The following is a 17,878-nucleotide window of genomic DNA, read 5'->3' as shown; positions in this document are numbered from 1 at the left end:
AACAGTCTACGTATTGATCGTTCCCTGGAAGACCAGTAGTAGATTCCGATGCACATCTGGTGGCATTCTGATATCTGTGGACTATCAGATTGTTGATGAAACACAGAAATTGCATCGGGATTGAATACAACAGTCACCATCCCCACTTTCCGCCATGGGAGTAATGTCTGAACAGTCCTCGCTTTAATCGTTTCCTGGAAGACCAGTAGTAGTTTCCGACGCACATCTGGTGGCATTCTGTAATCTGTGGGCTATCAGAGTGTTGATGAAACATAGAAATTGCATCGGGATTGAATACAACAGTCACCATGCGCACTTTCCTCCAAGGGAGTAATGTCTCAAACAGTTTACGCTTTGATCGTTCCCTGGGAGACCAGTAGTAGTTTCCGATGCACATCTGGTTTCATTCTGTAATATGTGGTCTGTCAGAGTGTTGATGAAACACAGAAATTGCATCGGGATTGAATACAATAGTCACCATCCGCACATTCCTCCATGGTAGTAACGTCTGAAACAGTCTACCCTTTGATCGTTCCCTGGAAGACCAGTAGTAGTTTCCGATGAACATCTGGAGGCATTCTGTAATCTGTGGACCTTCAAAGTGTTGATGAAACAAAGAAATTGCATCGGGTTTGAATACAACGTTCACCATGCACACTTTCCTCCATGGGAATAATGTCTCAAACAGTCTAAGCTTTGATCGTTCCCAGGAAGACCAGTAGTAGTTTTCGATGCACTTCTGGAGGCAATCTGTTATCTGTGGACTATCAGAGTGTTGATGAAACACAGAAATTGCATCGGGATTGAATACAACAGTCACTATGCACACTTTCCTCCATGGGAGTAATGTGTCTAACAGTCTACGATTTGATCGTTCCCTTTAAAGCCAGTAGTAGTTTCCGATGCACATCTGGAGGCATTCTGTAATCTGTGGACCATCAGAGTGTTGATGAAACACAGAAATTGCATCGGTATTCAATTCAACAGTCACCATGTGCACCTTCCTCCATGGGAGTAATGTCTCAAACAGTCTACGCTTTGATAGTTCACTGGAAGACCAGTAGTAGTTTCCGATGCACATCCGGTGGCATTCTGTAATCTGTGGACTATCAGAATGTTGTTGAAACACTGAAATTGCATCGGGATTGAATACAACAGTCACCATGCGCACTTTTCTCCATGGGAGTAATGTCTCAAACAGTCTACATTTTGATCGTCCCCTGGAAGACCAGTAGTAGTTTCCGATGCACATCTGGAGGCATTCTGTAATCTGTGGACTATGAGAGTGTTATTGAAACACAGAAATTGCATCGGGATTGAATACAACAGTCACCATGCGCACTTTCCTACATAGTAGTAATGTCTCAAACAGTCTACGCTTTGATCGTTCCCTGGAAGACCAGTAGTAGTTTCCGATTCACATCTGGAGGTATTCGGTAATCTGTGGTCTATCCGGGTGTTGATAAAAGACAGAAATTGCATCGGGATTGAATACAACAGGCACCATGCGTACATTTCTCCATGGGAGAAATGTCTCAAACTGTCATCGCTTTGATCGTTCCCTGAAAGACCAGTAGTAGTTTCTGATGCACATATGGTGGCATTCTGTAATCTGTGGACTATCAAGTGTTGATGAAACACAGAAATTGCATCGAGATTGAATACAACAGTCACAATCCGCACTTTTCTCCATGGGCATAATGTCTAAAACAGTCTACGCTTTGATCGTTCCCTGGAAGACCAGTAGTAGTTTCCGATGCACATCTGGTGGCTTTCTGTATTCTGTGGACTATCAGAGTGTTGATGAAACACAGAAATTGCATCGGGATGAATACAACATTCACCATGCGCTCTTTGCTCCACAGGAGTAATGTCTCAAAGAGTCTACGCTTTGATCGTTCCCTGGAAGACCAGTAGTAGTTTCCGATGCACATCTGGTATGATTCTGTAATCTGCGGACGATCAGAGTGTTGATGAAACACAGAAATTGCATCGGGATTGAATACAACAGTCACCATCCGCAATTTCCGCCATGGGAGTAATGTCTGAAACAGTCCTCGCTTTAATCGTTCCCTGGAAGACCAGTAGTTGTTTCCGATGCACATCTGGTGGCATTCTGTAACCTGTGAGCTATCAGAGTGTTGATGAAACACAGAAATTACATCGGGATTGAATACAACTGTCACCATGCGCACTTTCCTCCACGGGAGTAATGTCTCAAATACTCTACGCTTTGATCGTTCCCTGGAAGTCCAGTAGTAGTTCCCGATGTACATCTGGTGGCATTCTGTAATCTGTGGACTATCAGAGTGATGATAAAACACAGAAATTGCATCGAGATTGAATAAAACAGTCACCATCCGCACTTTCCTCCATGGGAGTAAAGTCTCAAGCAGTCTACACTTTGATCGCTCACTGGAAGACAAGTAGTAGTTTTCGATGCACATCTGGAGGTATTCGGTAATCTGTGGTCTATCCGGGTGTTGATAAAAGACAGAAATTGCATCGGGATTGAATACAACAGGCACCATGCGTACATTTCTCCATGGGAGAAATGTCTCAAACTGTCATCGCTTTGATCGTTCCCTGAAAGACCAGTAGTAGTTTCTGATGCACATATGGTGGCATTCTGTAATCTGTGGACTATCAAGTGTTGATGAAACACAGAAATTGCATCGAGATTGAATACAACAGTCACAATCCGCACTTTTCTCCATGGGCATAATGTCTAAAACAGTCTACGCTTTGATCGTTCCCTGGAAGACCAGTAGTAGTTTCCGATGCACATCTGGTGGCATTCTGTATTCTGTGGACTATCAGAGTGTTGATGAAACACAGAAATTGCATCGGGATTGAATACAACATTCACCATGCGCTCTTTGCTCCACAGGAGTAATGTCTCAAAGAGTCTACGCTTTGATCGTTCCCTGGAAGACCAGTAGTAGTTTCCGATGCACATCTGGTATGATTCTGTAATCTGCGGACGATCAGAGTGTTGATGAAACACAGAAATTGCATCGGGATTGAATACAACAGTCACCATCCGCAATTTCCGCCATGGGAGTAATGTCTGAAACAGTCCTCGCTTTAATCGTTCCCTGGAAGACCAGTAGTTGTTTCCGATGCACATCTGGTGGCATTCTGTAACCTGTGAGCTATCAGAGTGTTGATGAAACACAGAAATTACATCGGGATTGAATACAACTGTCACCATGCGCACTTTCCTCCACGGGAGTAATGTCTCAAATACTCTACGCTTTGATCGTTCCCTGGAAGTCCAGTAGTAGTTCCCGATGTACATCTGGTGGCATTCTGTAATCTGTGGACTATCAGAGTGATGATAAAACACAGAAATTGCATCGAGATTGAATAAAACAGTCACCATCCGCACTTTCCTCCATGGGAGTAAAGTCTCAAGCCGTCTACACTTTGATCGCTCACTGGAAGACAAGTAGTAGTTTTCGATGCACATCTGGAGGCATTCTGTAATCTGTGGACCTTCAAAGTGTTGATGAAACACAGAAATTGCATCGGGTTTGATTACAACAGTCACCATGCGCACTTTCCTCCATTTGAGTAATGTCTCATACAGTCTACGCTCTAATCCTTCCCAGGAACACCAGTAGTAGTTTCCGATGCACATCTGGAGGCAATCTGTAAATTGTGGACTATCAGAGTGTTGATGAAACATAGAAATTGCATCGGGATTGAATACAACAGTCACCATGCGCGCTTTAGTACATGGGAGTAATGTATCGAACAGTCTATGCTTCGATCGTTCCCAGGAAGACCAGTAGTAGTTTCCGATGCATATCTGGAGGCAATCTGTAATCTGTGGACTATCACAGTGTTGATGAAACACAGAAATTGCATTGGGATTGAATACAACAGTCACCATCCGCACTTTCCACCACGGGAGTAATGTCTCAAAAAGTCAACGCTTTGATCGTTCTGTGGAAGACCAGTAGTAGTTTCCGATGCACATCTGGAGGCATTCTGTAATCTGTTGACCTTCAAAGTGTTGATGAAATACAGAAATTGCATCGGGATTGAATACAACTGTCACCATGCGCACTTTCCTCCACGGGAGTAATGTCTCAAATACTCTACGCTTTGATCGTTCCCTGGAAGACCAGTAGTAGTACCCCATGTACATCTGGTGGCATTCTGTATTCTGTGGACTATCAGAGTGTTGATGAAACATAGAAATTGCATCGGGATTGAATACAACATTCACCATGCGCGCTTTAGTACATGGGAGTAATGGCTCGAACAGTCTATGCTTCGATCGTTCCCAGGAAGACCAGTAGTAGTTTCCGATGCAAATCTGGAGAAAATCTGTAATCTGTGGACTATCACAGTGTTGATGAAACACAGAAATTGCATTGGGATTGAATACAACAGTCACCATCCGCACTTTCCAAAACTGGAGTAATGTCTCAAAAAGTCAACGCTTTGATCGTTCTGTGGAAGACCAGTAGTAGTTTCCGATGCACATCTGGAGCCATTCTGTTATCTGCTGACCTTCAAAGTGTTGATGAAATACAGAAATTGCTTCGGGATTGAATACAACAGTCACCATCCACACTTTCCTCCACGGGAGTAATGTCTCAAACGGTCTACGATTTGATCGTTCCCTGAAGACCAGTAGTAGTTTCCGATGCACATCTGGTGGCATTCTGTAATCTGTGGACTATCAGAGTGTTGATGAAACACAGAAATTGCATCGGGATTGAATACAACAGACACCATGCTCACTTTCTTCCACAGGATTAATGTCTCAAACAGTCTACGCTTTGATCGTTCCCTGGAAGACCAGTAGTAGATTCCAATGCACATCTGGTGGAATTCTGATATCTGTGGACTATCAGAGTGTTGATGAAACACAGAAATTGCATCGGGATTGAATACAACAGTCACCATCCACACTTTCTGCCATGGGAGTAATGTCTGAAACAGTCCTCGCTTTAATCGTTTCCTGGAAGACCAGTAGTAGTTTCCGACGCACATCTGGTGGCATTCTGTAATCTGTGGGCTATCAGAGTGTTGATGAAACATAGAAATTGCATCGGGATTGAATACAACAGTCACCATGCGCACTTTCCTCCAAGGGAGTAATGTCTCAAACAGTTTACGCTTTGATCGTTCCCTGGGAGACCAGTAGTAGTTTCCGATGCACATCTGGTTTCATTCTGTAATATGTGGTCTGTCAGAGTGTTGATGAAACACAGAAATTGCATCGGGATTGAATACAATAGTCACCATCCGCACATTCCTCCATGGTAGTAACGTCTGAAACAGTCTACCCTTTGATCGTTCCCTGGAAGACCAGTAGTAGTTTCCGATGAACATCTGGAGGCATTCTGTAATCTGTGGACCTTCAAAGTGTTGATGAAACACAGAAATTGCATCGGGATTGAATACAACGTTCACCATGCACACTTTCCTCCATGGGAATAATGTCTCAAACAGTCTAAGCTTTGATCGTTCCCAGGAAGACCAGTAGTAGTTTTCGATGCACTTCTGGAGGCAATCTGTTATCTGTGGACTATCAGAGTGTTGATGAAACACAGAAATTGCATCGGGATTGAATACAACAGTCACCATGCACACTTTCCTCCATGGGAGTAATGTGTCTAACAGTCTACGATTTGATCGTTCCCTTTAAAGCCAGTAGTAGTTTCCGATGCACATCTGGAGGCATTCAGTAATCTGTGGACCATCAGAGTGTTGATGAAACACAGAAATTGCATCGGGATTCAATACAACGGTCACCATGTGCACCTTCCTCCATGGGAGTAATGTCTCAAACAGTCTACGCTTTGATAGTTCACTGGAAGACCAGTAGTAGTTTCCGATGCACATCCGGTGGCATTCTGTAATCTGTGGACTATCAGAATGTTGTTGAAACACTGAAATTGCATCGGGATTGAATACAACAGTCACCATGCGCACTTTTCTCCATGGCAGTTATGTCTCAAACAGTCTACATTTTGATCGTCCCCTGGAAGACCAGTAGTAGTTTCCGATGCACATCTGGAGGTATTCGGTAATCTGTGGTCTATCCGGGTGTTGATAAAAGACAGAAATTGCATCGGGATTGAATACAACAGGCACCATGCGTACATTTCTCCATGGGAGAAATGTCTCAAACTGTCATCGCTTTGATCGTTCCCTGAATGACCAGTAGTAGTTTCTGATGCACATACGGTGGCATTCTGTAATCTGTGGACTATCAAGTGTTGATGAAACACAGAAATTGCATCGAGATTGAATACAACAGTCACAATCCGCACTTTTCTCCATGGGCATAATGTCTAAAACAGTCTACGCTTTGATCGTTCCCTGGAAGACCAGTAGTAGTTTCCGATGCACATCTGGTGGCATTCTGTATTCTGTGGACTGTCAGAGTGTTGATGAAACACAGAAATTGCATCGGGATTGAATACAACAGTCACCATGCGCACTCTCCTCCACGGGAGTAATGTCTCAAACAGTTTACGCTTTGATCGTTCCCTGGAAGACCAGTAGTAGTTTCCGATGCACATCTGGTGGCATTCTGTAATCTGTGGACTATCAGAGTGTTGTTGAAACACAGAAATTGCATCGGGATTGAATACAACAGTCACCATCCACACTTTCCTCCACAGGAGTAATGTCTCAAACGGTCTACGATTTGATCGTTCCCTGAAGACCAGTAGTAGTTTCCGATGCACATCTGGTGGCATTCTGTATTCTGTGGACTATCAGAGTGTTGATGAAACACAGAAATTGCATCGGGATTGAATACAACAGACACCATGCTCACTTTCTTCCACAGGATTAATGTCTCAAACAGTCTACGTATTGATCGTTCCCTGGAAGACCAGTAGTAGATTCCGATGCACATCTGGTGGCATTCTGATATCTGTGGACTATCAGAGTGTTGTTGAAACACAGAAATTGCATCGGGATTGAATACAACAGTCACCATCCACACTTTCCTCCACAGGAGTAATGTCTCAAACGGTCTACGATTTGATCGTTCCCTGAAGACCAGTAGTAGTTTCCGATGCACATCTGGTGGCATTCTGTATTCTGTGGACTATCAGAGTGTTGATGAAACACAGAAATTGCATCGGGATTGAATACAACAGACACCATGCTCACTTTCTTCCACAGGATTAATGTCTCAAACAGTCTACGTATTGATCGTTCCCTGGAAGACCAGTAGTAGATTCCGATGCACATCTGGTGGCATTCTGATATCTGTGGACTATCAGATTGTTGATGAAACACAGAAATTGCATCGGGATTGAATACAACAGTCACCATCCCCACTTTCCGCCATGGGAGTAATGTCTGAACAGTCCTCGCTTTAATCGTTTCCTGGAAGACCAGTAGTAGTTTCCGACGCACATCTGGTGGCATTCTGTAATCTGTGGGCTATCAGAGTGTTGATGAAACATAGAAATTGCATCGGGATTGAATACAACAGTCACCATGCGCACTTTCCTCCAAGGGAGTAATGTCTCAAACAGTTTACGCTTTGATCGTTCCCTGGGAGACCAGTAGTAGTTTCCGATGCACATCTGGTTTCATTCTGTAATATGTGGTCTGTCAGAGTGTTGATGAAACACAGAAATTGCATCGGGATTGAATACAATAGTCACCATCCGCACATTCCTCCATGGTAGTAACGTCTGAAACAGTCTACCCTTTGATCGTTCCCTGGAAGACCAGTAGTAGTTTCCGATGAACATCTGGAGGCATTCTGTAATCTGTGGACCTTCAAAGTGTTGATGAAACAAAGAAATTGCATCGGGTTTGAATACAACGTTCACCATGCACACTTTCCTCCATGGGAATAATGTCTCAAACAGTCTAAGCTTTGATCGTTCCCAGGAAGACCAGTAGTAGTTTTCGATGCACTTCTGGAGGCAATCTGTTATCTGTGGACTATCAGAGTGTTGATGAAACACAGAAATTGCATCGGGATTGAATACAACAGTCACTATGCACACTTTCCTCCATGGGAGTAATGTGTCTAACAGTCTACGATTTGATCGTTCCCTTTAAAGCCAGTAGTAGTTTCCGATGCACATCTGGAGGCATTCTGTAATCTGTGGACCATCAGAGTGTTGATGAAACACAGAAATTGCATCGGTATTCAATTCAACAGTCACCATGTGCACCTTCCTCCATGGGAGTAATGTCTCAAACAGTCTACGCTTTGATAGTTCACTGGAAGACCAGTAGTAGTTTCCGATGCACATCCGGTGGCATTCTGTAATCTGTGGACTATCAGAATGTTGTTGAAACACTGAAATTGCATCGGGATTGAATACAACAGTCACCATGCGCACTTTTCTCCATGGGAGTAATGTCTCAAACAGTCTACATTTTGATCGTCCCCTGGAAGACCAGTAGTAGTTTCCGATGCACATCTGGAGGCATTCTGTAATCTGTGGACTATGAGAGTGTTATTGAAACACAGAAATTGCATCGGGATTGAATACAACAGTCACCATGCGCACTTTCCTACATAGTAGTAATGTCTCAAACAGTCTACGCTTTGATCGTTCCCTGGAAGACCAGTAGTAGTTTCCGATTCACATCTGGAGGTATTCGGTAATCTGTGGTCTATCCGGGTGTTGATAAAAGACAGAAATTGCATCGGGATTGAATACAACAGGCACCATGCGTACATTTCTCCATGGGAGAAATGTCTCAAACTGTCATCGCTTTGATCGTTCCCTGAAAGACCAGTAGTAGTTTCTGATGCACATATGGTGGCATTCTGTAATCTGTGGACTATCAAGTGTTGATGAAACACAGAAATTGCATCGAGATTGAATACAACAGTCACAATCCGCACTTTTCTCCATGGGCATAATGTCTAAAACAGTCTACGCTTTGATCGTTCCCTGGAAGACCAGTAGTAGTTTCCGATGCACATCTGGTGGCTTTCTGTATTCTGTGGACTATCAGAGTGTTGATGAAACACAGAAATTGCATCGGGATGAATACAACATTCACCATGCGCTCTTTGCTCCACAGGAGTAATGTCTCAAAGAGTCTACGCTTTGATCGTTCCCTGGAAGACCAGTAGTAGTTTCCGATGCACATCTGGTATGATTCTGTAATCTGCGGACGATCAGAGTGTTGATGAAACACAGAAATTGCATCGGGATTGAATACAACAGTCACCATCCGCAATTTCCGCCATGGGAGTAATGTCTGAAACAGTCCTCGCTTTAATCGTTCCCTGGAAGACCAGTAGTTGTTTCCGATGCACATCTGGTGGCATTCTGTAACCTGTGAGCTATCAGAGTGTTGATGAAACACAGAAATTACATCGGGATTGAATACAACTGTCACCATGCGCACTTTCCTCCACGGGAGTAATGTCTCAAATACTCTACGCTTTGATCGTTCCCTGGAAGTCCAGTAGTAGTTCCCGATGTACATCTGGTGGCATTCTGTAATCTGTGGACTATCAGAGTGATGATAAAACACAGAAATTGCATCGAGATTGAATAAAACAGTCACCATCCGCACTTTCCTCCATGGGAGTAAAGTCTCAAGCAGTCTACACTTTGATCGCTCACTGGAAGACAAGTAGTAGTTTTCGATGCACATCTGGAGGTATTCGGTAATCTGTGGTCTATCCGGGTGTTGATAAAAGACAGAAATTGCATCGGGATTGAATACAACAGGCACCATGCGTACATTTCTCCATGGGAGAAATGTCTCAAACTGTCATCGCTTTGATCGTTCCCTGAAAGACCAGTAGTAGTTTCTGATGCACATATGGTGGCATTCTGTAATCTGTGGACTATCAAGTGTTGATGAAACACAGAAATTGCATCGAGATTGAATACAACAGTCACAATCCGCACTTTTCTCCATGGGCATAATGTCTAAAACAGTCTACGCTTTGATCGTTCCCTGGAAGACCAGTAGTAGTTTCCGATGCACATCTGGTGGCATTCTGTATTCTGTGGACTATCAGAGTGTTGATGAAACACAGAAATTGCATCGGGATTGAATACAACATTCACCATGCGCTCTTTGCTCCACAGGAGTAATGTCTCAAAGAGTCTACGCTTTGATCGTTCCCTGGAAGACCAGTAGTAGTTTCCGATGCACATCTGGTATGATTCTGTAATCTGCGGACGATCAGAGTGTTGATGAAACACAGAAATTGCATCGGGATTGAATACAACAGTCACCATCCGCAATTTCCGCCATGGGAGTAATGTCTGAAACAGTCCTCGCTTTAATCGTTCCCTGGAAGACCAGTAGTTGTTTCCGATGCACATCTGGTGGCATTCTGTAACCTGTGAGCTATCAGAGTGTTGATGAAACACAGAAATTACATCGGGATTGAATACAACTGTCACCATGCGCACTTTCCTCCACGGGAGTAATGTCTCAAATACTATACGCTTTGATCGTTCCCTGGAAGTCCAGTAGTAGTTCCCGATGTACATCTGGTGGCATTCTGTAATCTGTGGACTATCAGAGTGATGATAAAACACAGAAATTGCATCGAGATTGAATAAAACAGTCACCATCCGCACTTTCCTCCATGGGAGTAAAGTCTCAAGCCGTCTACACTTTGATCGCTCACTGGAAGACAAGTAGTAGTTTTCGATGCACATCTGGAGGCATTCTGTAATCTGTGGACCTTCAAAGTGTTGATGAAACACAGAAATTGCATCGGGTTTGATTACAACAGTCACCATGCGCACTTTCCTCCATTTGAGTAATGTCTCATACAGTCTACGCTCTAATCCTTCCCAGGAACACCAGTAGTAGTTTCCGATGCACATCTGGAGGCAATCTGTAAATTGTGGACTATCAGAGTGTTGATGAAACATAGAAATTGCATCGGGATTGAATACAACAGTCACCATGCGCGCTTTAGTACATGGGAGTAATGTATCGAACAGTCTATGCTTCGATCGTTCCCAGGAAGACCAGTAGTAGTTTCCGATGCATATCTGGAGGCAATCTGTAATCTGTGGACTATCACAGTGTTGATGAAACACAGAAATTGCATTGGGATTGAATACAACAGTCACCATCCGCACTTTCCACCACGGGAGTAATGTCTCAAAAAGTCAACGCTTTGATCGTTCTGTGGAAGACCAGTAGTAGTTTCCGATGCACATCTGGAGGCATTCTGTAATCTGTTGACCTTCAAAGTGTTGATGAAATACAGAAATTGCTTCGGGATTGAATACAACAGTCACCATGCTCACTTTCCACCACGGGAGTAATGTCTCAAACGGTCTACGATTTGATCGTTCCCTGGAAGACCAGTAGTAGTTTCCGATGCACATCTGGTGGCATTCCGTATTCTGTGGACTATCAGAGTGTTGATGAAACACAGAAATTGCATCGGGATTGAATACAACAGACACCATGCTCACTTTCCTCCACAGGATTAATGTCTCAAACAGTCTACGCTTTGATCGTTCCCTGGAAGACCAGTAGTAGTTTCCGATGCACATCTGGTGGCATTCTGATATCTGTGGACTATCAGAGTGTTGATGAAACACAGATATTTCATCGGGATTGAATACAACAGTCACCATGCACACTTTCCTCCATAGGAATAATGTTTCAAACAGTCTAAGATTTGATCGTTCCCTGGAAGACCAGTAGTAGTTTCCGATGCACTTCTGGAGGCAATCTGTAATCTGTGGACCTTCAAAGTGTTGATGAAACACAGAAATTGCCTCGGGATTGAATACAACAGTCACCATGCGCACTTTCCTCCATGGAAATAATGTCTCAAACAGTCTGGAAGAAAGTAGTAGTTTCCGATGCACATCTGGAGGCATTCTGTAAGCTGTGGACTATCAGAGTGTTGATGAAACACAGAAATTGCATCGGGATTGAATACAACAGTCACCATCCGCACATTCCTCCATGGGAGTAACGTCTGAAACAGTCTACACTTTGATCGTTCCCTGGAAGACCAGTAGTAGTTTCCGATATTCATCTGGAGGAATTCTGTAATCTGTGGACCCTCAAACTGTTGATCAAACACAGAAATTGCATCGGGATTGAATACAACAGTCACCATGCACACTTTCCTCCATGTGAATAATGTCTCTAACAGTCTAAGATTTGATCGTTCCCAGGAAGACCAGTAGTTGTTTTCGATGCACTTCTGGAGCCAATCTGTTATCTGTGGACTATCAGAGTGTTGATGAAACACAGAAATTGCATCGAGGTTGAATACAACAGTCACCATGCACAATTTCCTCCATGGGAGTAATGTCTCTACCAGTGTACGCTTTGATCGTTCCCTGGAAGACCAGTAGTAGTTTCCGATGCACATTTGGAGGCATTCTGTAAACTGTGGACTATCAGAGTGTTGATGAAACACAGAAATTGCATAGGGATTCAATACAACAGACACCATGTGTGCCTTCCTCCATGGGAGTAATGTCTCAAACAGTCTACGCTTTGATCGTTCGCTGGAAGACCAGCAGTATTTTCCAATGCACATCTTTAGGCATTCTGTTATCTGTGGACTATCAGAATGTTGTTGAAAAACTGAAATTGCATCGGGATTGAATACAACAGTCACCATGCGCACTTACCTCCATGGGAGTAATGTCTCAAACAGTCTACGCTTTGATCGTTCCCTGGAAGACCAGTAGTAGTTTCCGATGCACATCTGGTTTCATTCTGTAATCTGTGGACCTTCAAAGTGTTGACGAAACACAGAAATTGCATCGGGAGTGAGTACAACTGTCACAATCCGCACTTTCCTCATTGGAAGTAATGTCTGGTACAGTCTACGCTTTGATCGTACCCAAGAATACCAGTAGTAGTTTCCGATGCACATCTGGAGACAATCTGTATTCAGTGGACTATCAGAGTGTTGATGAAACACAGAAATTGCATCGGGATTGAATACAACAGGCACCATGCTCACTTTCCTCCACAGGATTAATGTCTCAAACATTCTACGCTTTGATCGTTCCCTGGAAGACCAGTAGTAGTTTCCGATGCACATCTGGTGGCATTCTGTTATCTGTGGACTATCTGGGTGTTGATGAAACACAGAAATTGCATCGGGATTGAATACAACAGTCACCATCCACACTTTCCGCCATGGGAGTAATGTCTGAAACAGTCCTCGCTTTAATCGTTTCCTGGAAGACCAGTAGTAGTTTCCGATGCACATCTGGTGGCATTCTGTAATCTGTGGGCTATCAGAGTGTTGATGAAACACAGAAATTGCATCGGGATTGAATACAACTGTCACCATGAGCACTTTCCTCCAAGGGAGTAATGTCTCAAACAATTTACGCTTTGATCGTTCGCTGGAAGACCAGTAGTAGTTTCCGATGCACATCTGGTTTCATTCTGTAATATGTGGACTGTCAGAGTGTTGATGAAACACAGAAATTGCATCGGGATTGAAAACAGTCACCATCCGCACTTTCCTCCATGGGAGGAATGTCTCAAACGGTCTACGCGTTGATCGGTCCCAGGAAGACCAGTAGTACATACCGATGCAAATCTGGAGACAATCTGTAATCTGTGGACTATCTGAGTGTTGATGAAACACAGAAATTGCATCGGGATTGAATACAACAATTACCATGGTCACTTTCGTCAATGTGAGTAATGTCTCAAACAGTCTACTCTTTTATCGATCCCTGGAAGACCTGTAGTAGTTTCCGATGCACATCTGGAGGCATTCTGTAATCTGTGGACTATCAGAGTGTTGTTGAAACACAGAAATTGCATCAGGATTGAATACAACAGTCACCATCCGCACATTCCTCCATGGGAGTAACGTCTGAAACAGTCTACCCTTTGATCGTTCCCTGGAGGACCAGTAGTAGTTACTGATGCTCATCTGGAGGCATTCTGTAATCTGTGGACCCTCAAAGTGTTGATGAAACACAGAAATTGCATCGGGATTGAATACAACAGTCACCATGCACACTTTCCTCCAAGTCAATAATGTCTCAAACATTCTAAGATTTGATCGTTCCCAGGAAGACCAGTAGTAGTTTTCGAAGCACTTATGGAGGCAATCTGTTATCTGTTTACTATCAGAGTGTTGATGAAACACAGAAATTGCATCGAGGTTGAATACAACAGTCACCATGCACACTCTCCTCCATGGGAGTAATGTCTCTAACAGTCTACGCTTTGATCGTTCCCTGGAAGACCAGTAGTAGTTTCTGATGCACATCTGGAGGCATTCTGTAATCTGTGGACTATCAGAGTGTTGATGAAACACAGAAATTGCATAGGGATTCAATACAACAGTCACCATGTGCGCCTTCCTCCATGGGAGTAATGTCTCATACAGTCTACGCTTTGATCGTTCGCTGGAAGACCAGCTGTAGTTTCCAATGTACATCTTTAGGCATTCTGTTAACTGTGGTCTATCAGAATGTTGTTGAAACACTGAAATTGCATCGGGATTTAATACAACAGTCACCATGCGCACTTTCCTCCATGGGAGTAATGTCTCAAACAGTCTACGCTTTTATCGTTCCCTGGAAGACCAGTAGTAGTTTCGATTCACATCTGGAGGCATTCTGTAATCTGTGGTTCTTCAAAGTGTTGATGAAACACAGAAATTGCATCGGGATTGAATACAATAGTCACCATGGGCACTTTCCTCCATGGGAGTAATGTCTCAAACAGTCTACACTGTTATCGTTCCCTGGAAGACCAGTAGTAGTTTCCATTGCACATCTGGTGGCATTCTGTAATCTGTGGACTATCAGAGAGTTGATGAAACACAGAAATTGCATCGGGATTAAATACAACAGTCACAATCCGCACTTTTCTCCATGGGAATAATGTCTAAAACAGTCTACGCTTTGATCGTTCCCTGGAAGACCAGTAGTAGTTTCCGATGCACATCTGGAGGCATTCTGTAATCTGTGGATCATCAGAGTGTTGTTGAAACACAGAAATTGCATCTGGATTGAATACAACAGTCACCATGCGCACTTTCCTACATGGGAGTAATGTCTCAAACAGTCTATGCTTTGCCCGTTCATAGGAAGACCAGTAGTAGTTTCCGATGCATATCTGGAGGAAATCTGTAATCTGTGGACTATCAGAGTGTTGATGAAACACAGAAATTGCATTGGGATTGAATACAACAGTCACCATCCGCAGTTTCCACCACGGGAGTAATGTCTCAAACAGTCTACGCTTTGATCGTTCCCTGGAAGACCAGTAGTAGTTTCCGATGCACATCTGGAGGCATTCTGTAATCTGTTGACCTTCAAAGTGTTGATGAAACGCAGAAATTGCATAGGGATTGAATACAACAGTCACCATGCGCACTTTCCTCAACGTGAGTAATGTCTCAAACAGTCTACGCTTTGATCGTTCCCTGGAAGACCAGTAGTAGTTTCCGATGCACATCTGGTGGCATTCTATAATCTTTGGACTATCAGAGTGTTGATGAAACATAGAAATTGCATCGGGATTGAATACAACAGTCACCATGCGCACTTTTCTCAACGGGAGTAATGTCTCAAACAGTCTACGCTTTGATCGTTCCCTAGAAGACCAGTAGTAGTTTCCGATGCACATCTGGTGGCATTCTGCATTCTGTGGACTATCAGAGTGTTGATGAAACACAGAAATTACATCGGGATTGAATACAATAGGCACCATGCGCAATTTCCTCCACAGGAGTAATGTCTCAAAGAGTCTACGCTTTGATCGTTCCCTGGAAGACCAGTAGTAGTTTCCGATGCACATCTGGTGGCATTCTGTAATATGTGGACTATCAGAGAGTTGATTAAACACAGAAATTGCATCGGGATTGAATACAACAGTCACCACGCTCACTTCCCTCCATGGGAGTAATGTCTCAAACAGTCACGCTTTGATCGTTCCCTGGAAGACCAGTAGTAGTTTCCGATGCACATCTGGTATGATTCTGTAATCTGCGGAATATCAGAGTGTTAATGAAACACAGAAATTGCATCGGGATTGAATACAACAGTCACCATCCGCAATTTCCGCCATGGGAGTAATGTCTAAAACAATTAATATAGTAATGAGCTTTATTTCAAAAGAATTAGAAATAAAATCATAATAATAAATATAATTTCAACCACCAAAATTTAACATTCATGCAATAGAAATTAAAATAGCAACATCACCAATACGATTAGAAAGTGCAGTTAATATACCAGCACTATAAGATTTTACATTTTGATAATAAATAACTAAACAATAAGAAACTAAACCTAAACCATCTCAACCTAATAAAATTCTAATTAAATTAGGACTAATAATTAAAGGGGATATTTGAGGGATTTGGATATAATTTCCCCATCAGAAGTAGTCGTTAATTTACTATTATTTGGTTTAAGAGACCATTACTTACTTTCAGTCATCTGAAGAATTTCAAGGTGTACTCATTTTTTTTAGTTACTTTAGATTGACACTCTAATGTTATTTATTTTAACTAACTCCTTAAATTATCTTAGATAATCACTTAATAAATAAATTTACTGAAGTTCTTTCAATTACAATTGGTATAAATCTGTGGTTTGCTCCACAGATTTCTGAGCATTGTCCAAAGAATAATCCAGGTCGATTTATTGTGAATGTTCCTTGATTTAACCGACCTGGCGTTGCATCAATTTTAACCCCTAATGCAGGAACTGCTCATGAGTGTAGAACATCTGATGCTCTTGTTAATACTCGTACTTCTGTATTTATTGGTAGGATTGTTCGGTTATCTACATCTAGTAGTCGGAATCCATCATTTTCTAGGTCTTGTTCTGGTGTTATATAAGTGTCAAATTCTACGTCTATGAAGTCTGAATATTCATATCTTCAATATCATTGTCGTCCAATGGTTTTAATTGTAATTATTGCATCTACTGAATCATCAAGTAAATATAATAGTCGTAATGATGGAAGGGCAATAAAAATTAATGTAATTGCTGATAAAGCTGTTCAGATTGTTTCAATTAAATGTCCATGAAGTATATTACGGTTAGTATAGGCAATAAATAATATATAACTTAGGGCATAACCTACAATTACTGTAATTAATAATAATATGACCATAGTATGATAATGAAAGAATGATAATTGCTCCATTAATGGTGAAGCTCCATCTTGAAGAGATAAATTTGATCATGTTGCCATTAATAAATATTTTCTAATAAAAGGTCAAACCTTTATTTGTAGAGCTTAAATCTACTGCACTAATCTGCCATATTAGAATCTAGAGATTAATGGTAATTCTGAGTAACTATGTTCTGCAGGAGGGTTATTTTGTAGTCATTCTGTTGATCTTCTTATGTTAGCTCTAAATATAATTGCTCGGTTTGTAATCATTCTTTCTCATATAATTACAATGAATATAATGATTCCTACAATAGAAATTGTAGACCCAATTCTTGATACTACGTTTCATGATGTATATGCGTCTGGGTAGTCAAAGTATCGTCGAGGTATTCCTGCTAATCCTAGGAAGTGTTGAGGAAAGAATGTTAAATTTACTCCAATGAATATAATTGTAAATTGGATTTTTAATCATGTATTATTTATAGTTAATCCTGTAAATAGTGGATATCATTGAATGACACCTCCTATAATTGCAAATACTGCTCCTATAGATAATACATAATGAAAGTGGGCTACTACATAATATGTATCATGTAATACAATATCAAGTGATGAATTTGCTAATACTAATCCTGTTAATCCACCAATTGTAAATAGGAAAATAAATCCTAGAGCTCATAATAATGGTGGATTGAACTTGAATTTAGTTCCATATAATGTAGCTAATCATCTAAATACCTTAATTCCTGTAGGTACAGCAATAATTATTGTTGCTGATGTAAAATATGCTCGTGTG

Source organism: Schistocerca gregaria, unplaced genomic scaffold (assembly GCF_023897955.1).
Source record: "Schistocerca gregaria isolate iqSchGreg1 unplaced genomic scaffold, iqSchGreg1.2 ptg000515l, whole genome shotgun sequence".
Lineage (NCBI taxonomy): Eukaryota > Metazoa > Arthropoda > Insecta > Orthoptera > Acrididae > Schistocerca > Schistocerca gregaria.
This window is presented reverse-complemented; position numbering follows the sequence as displayed.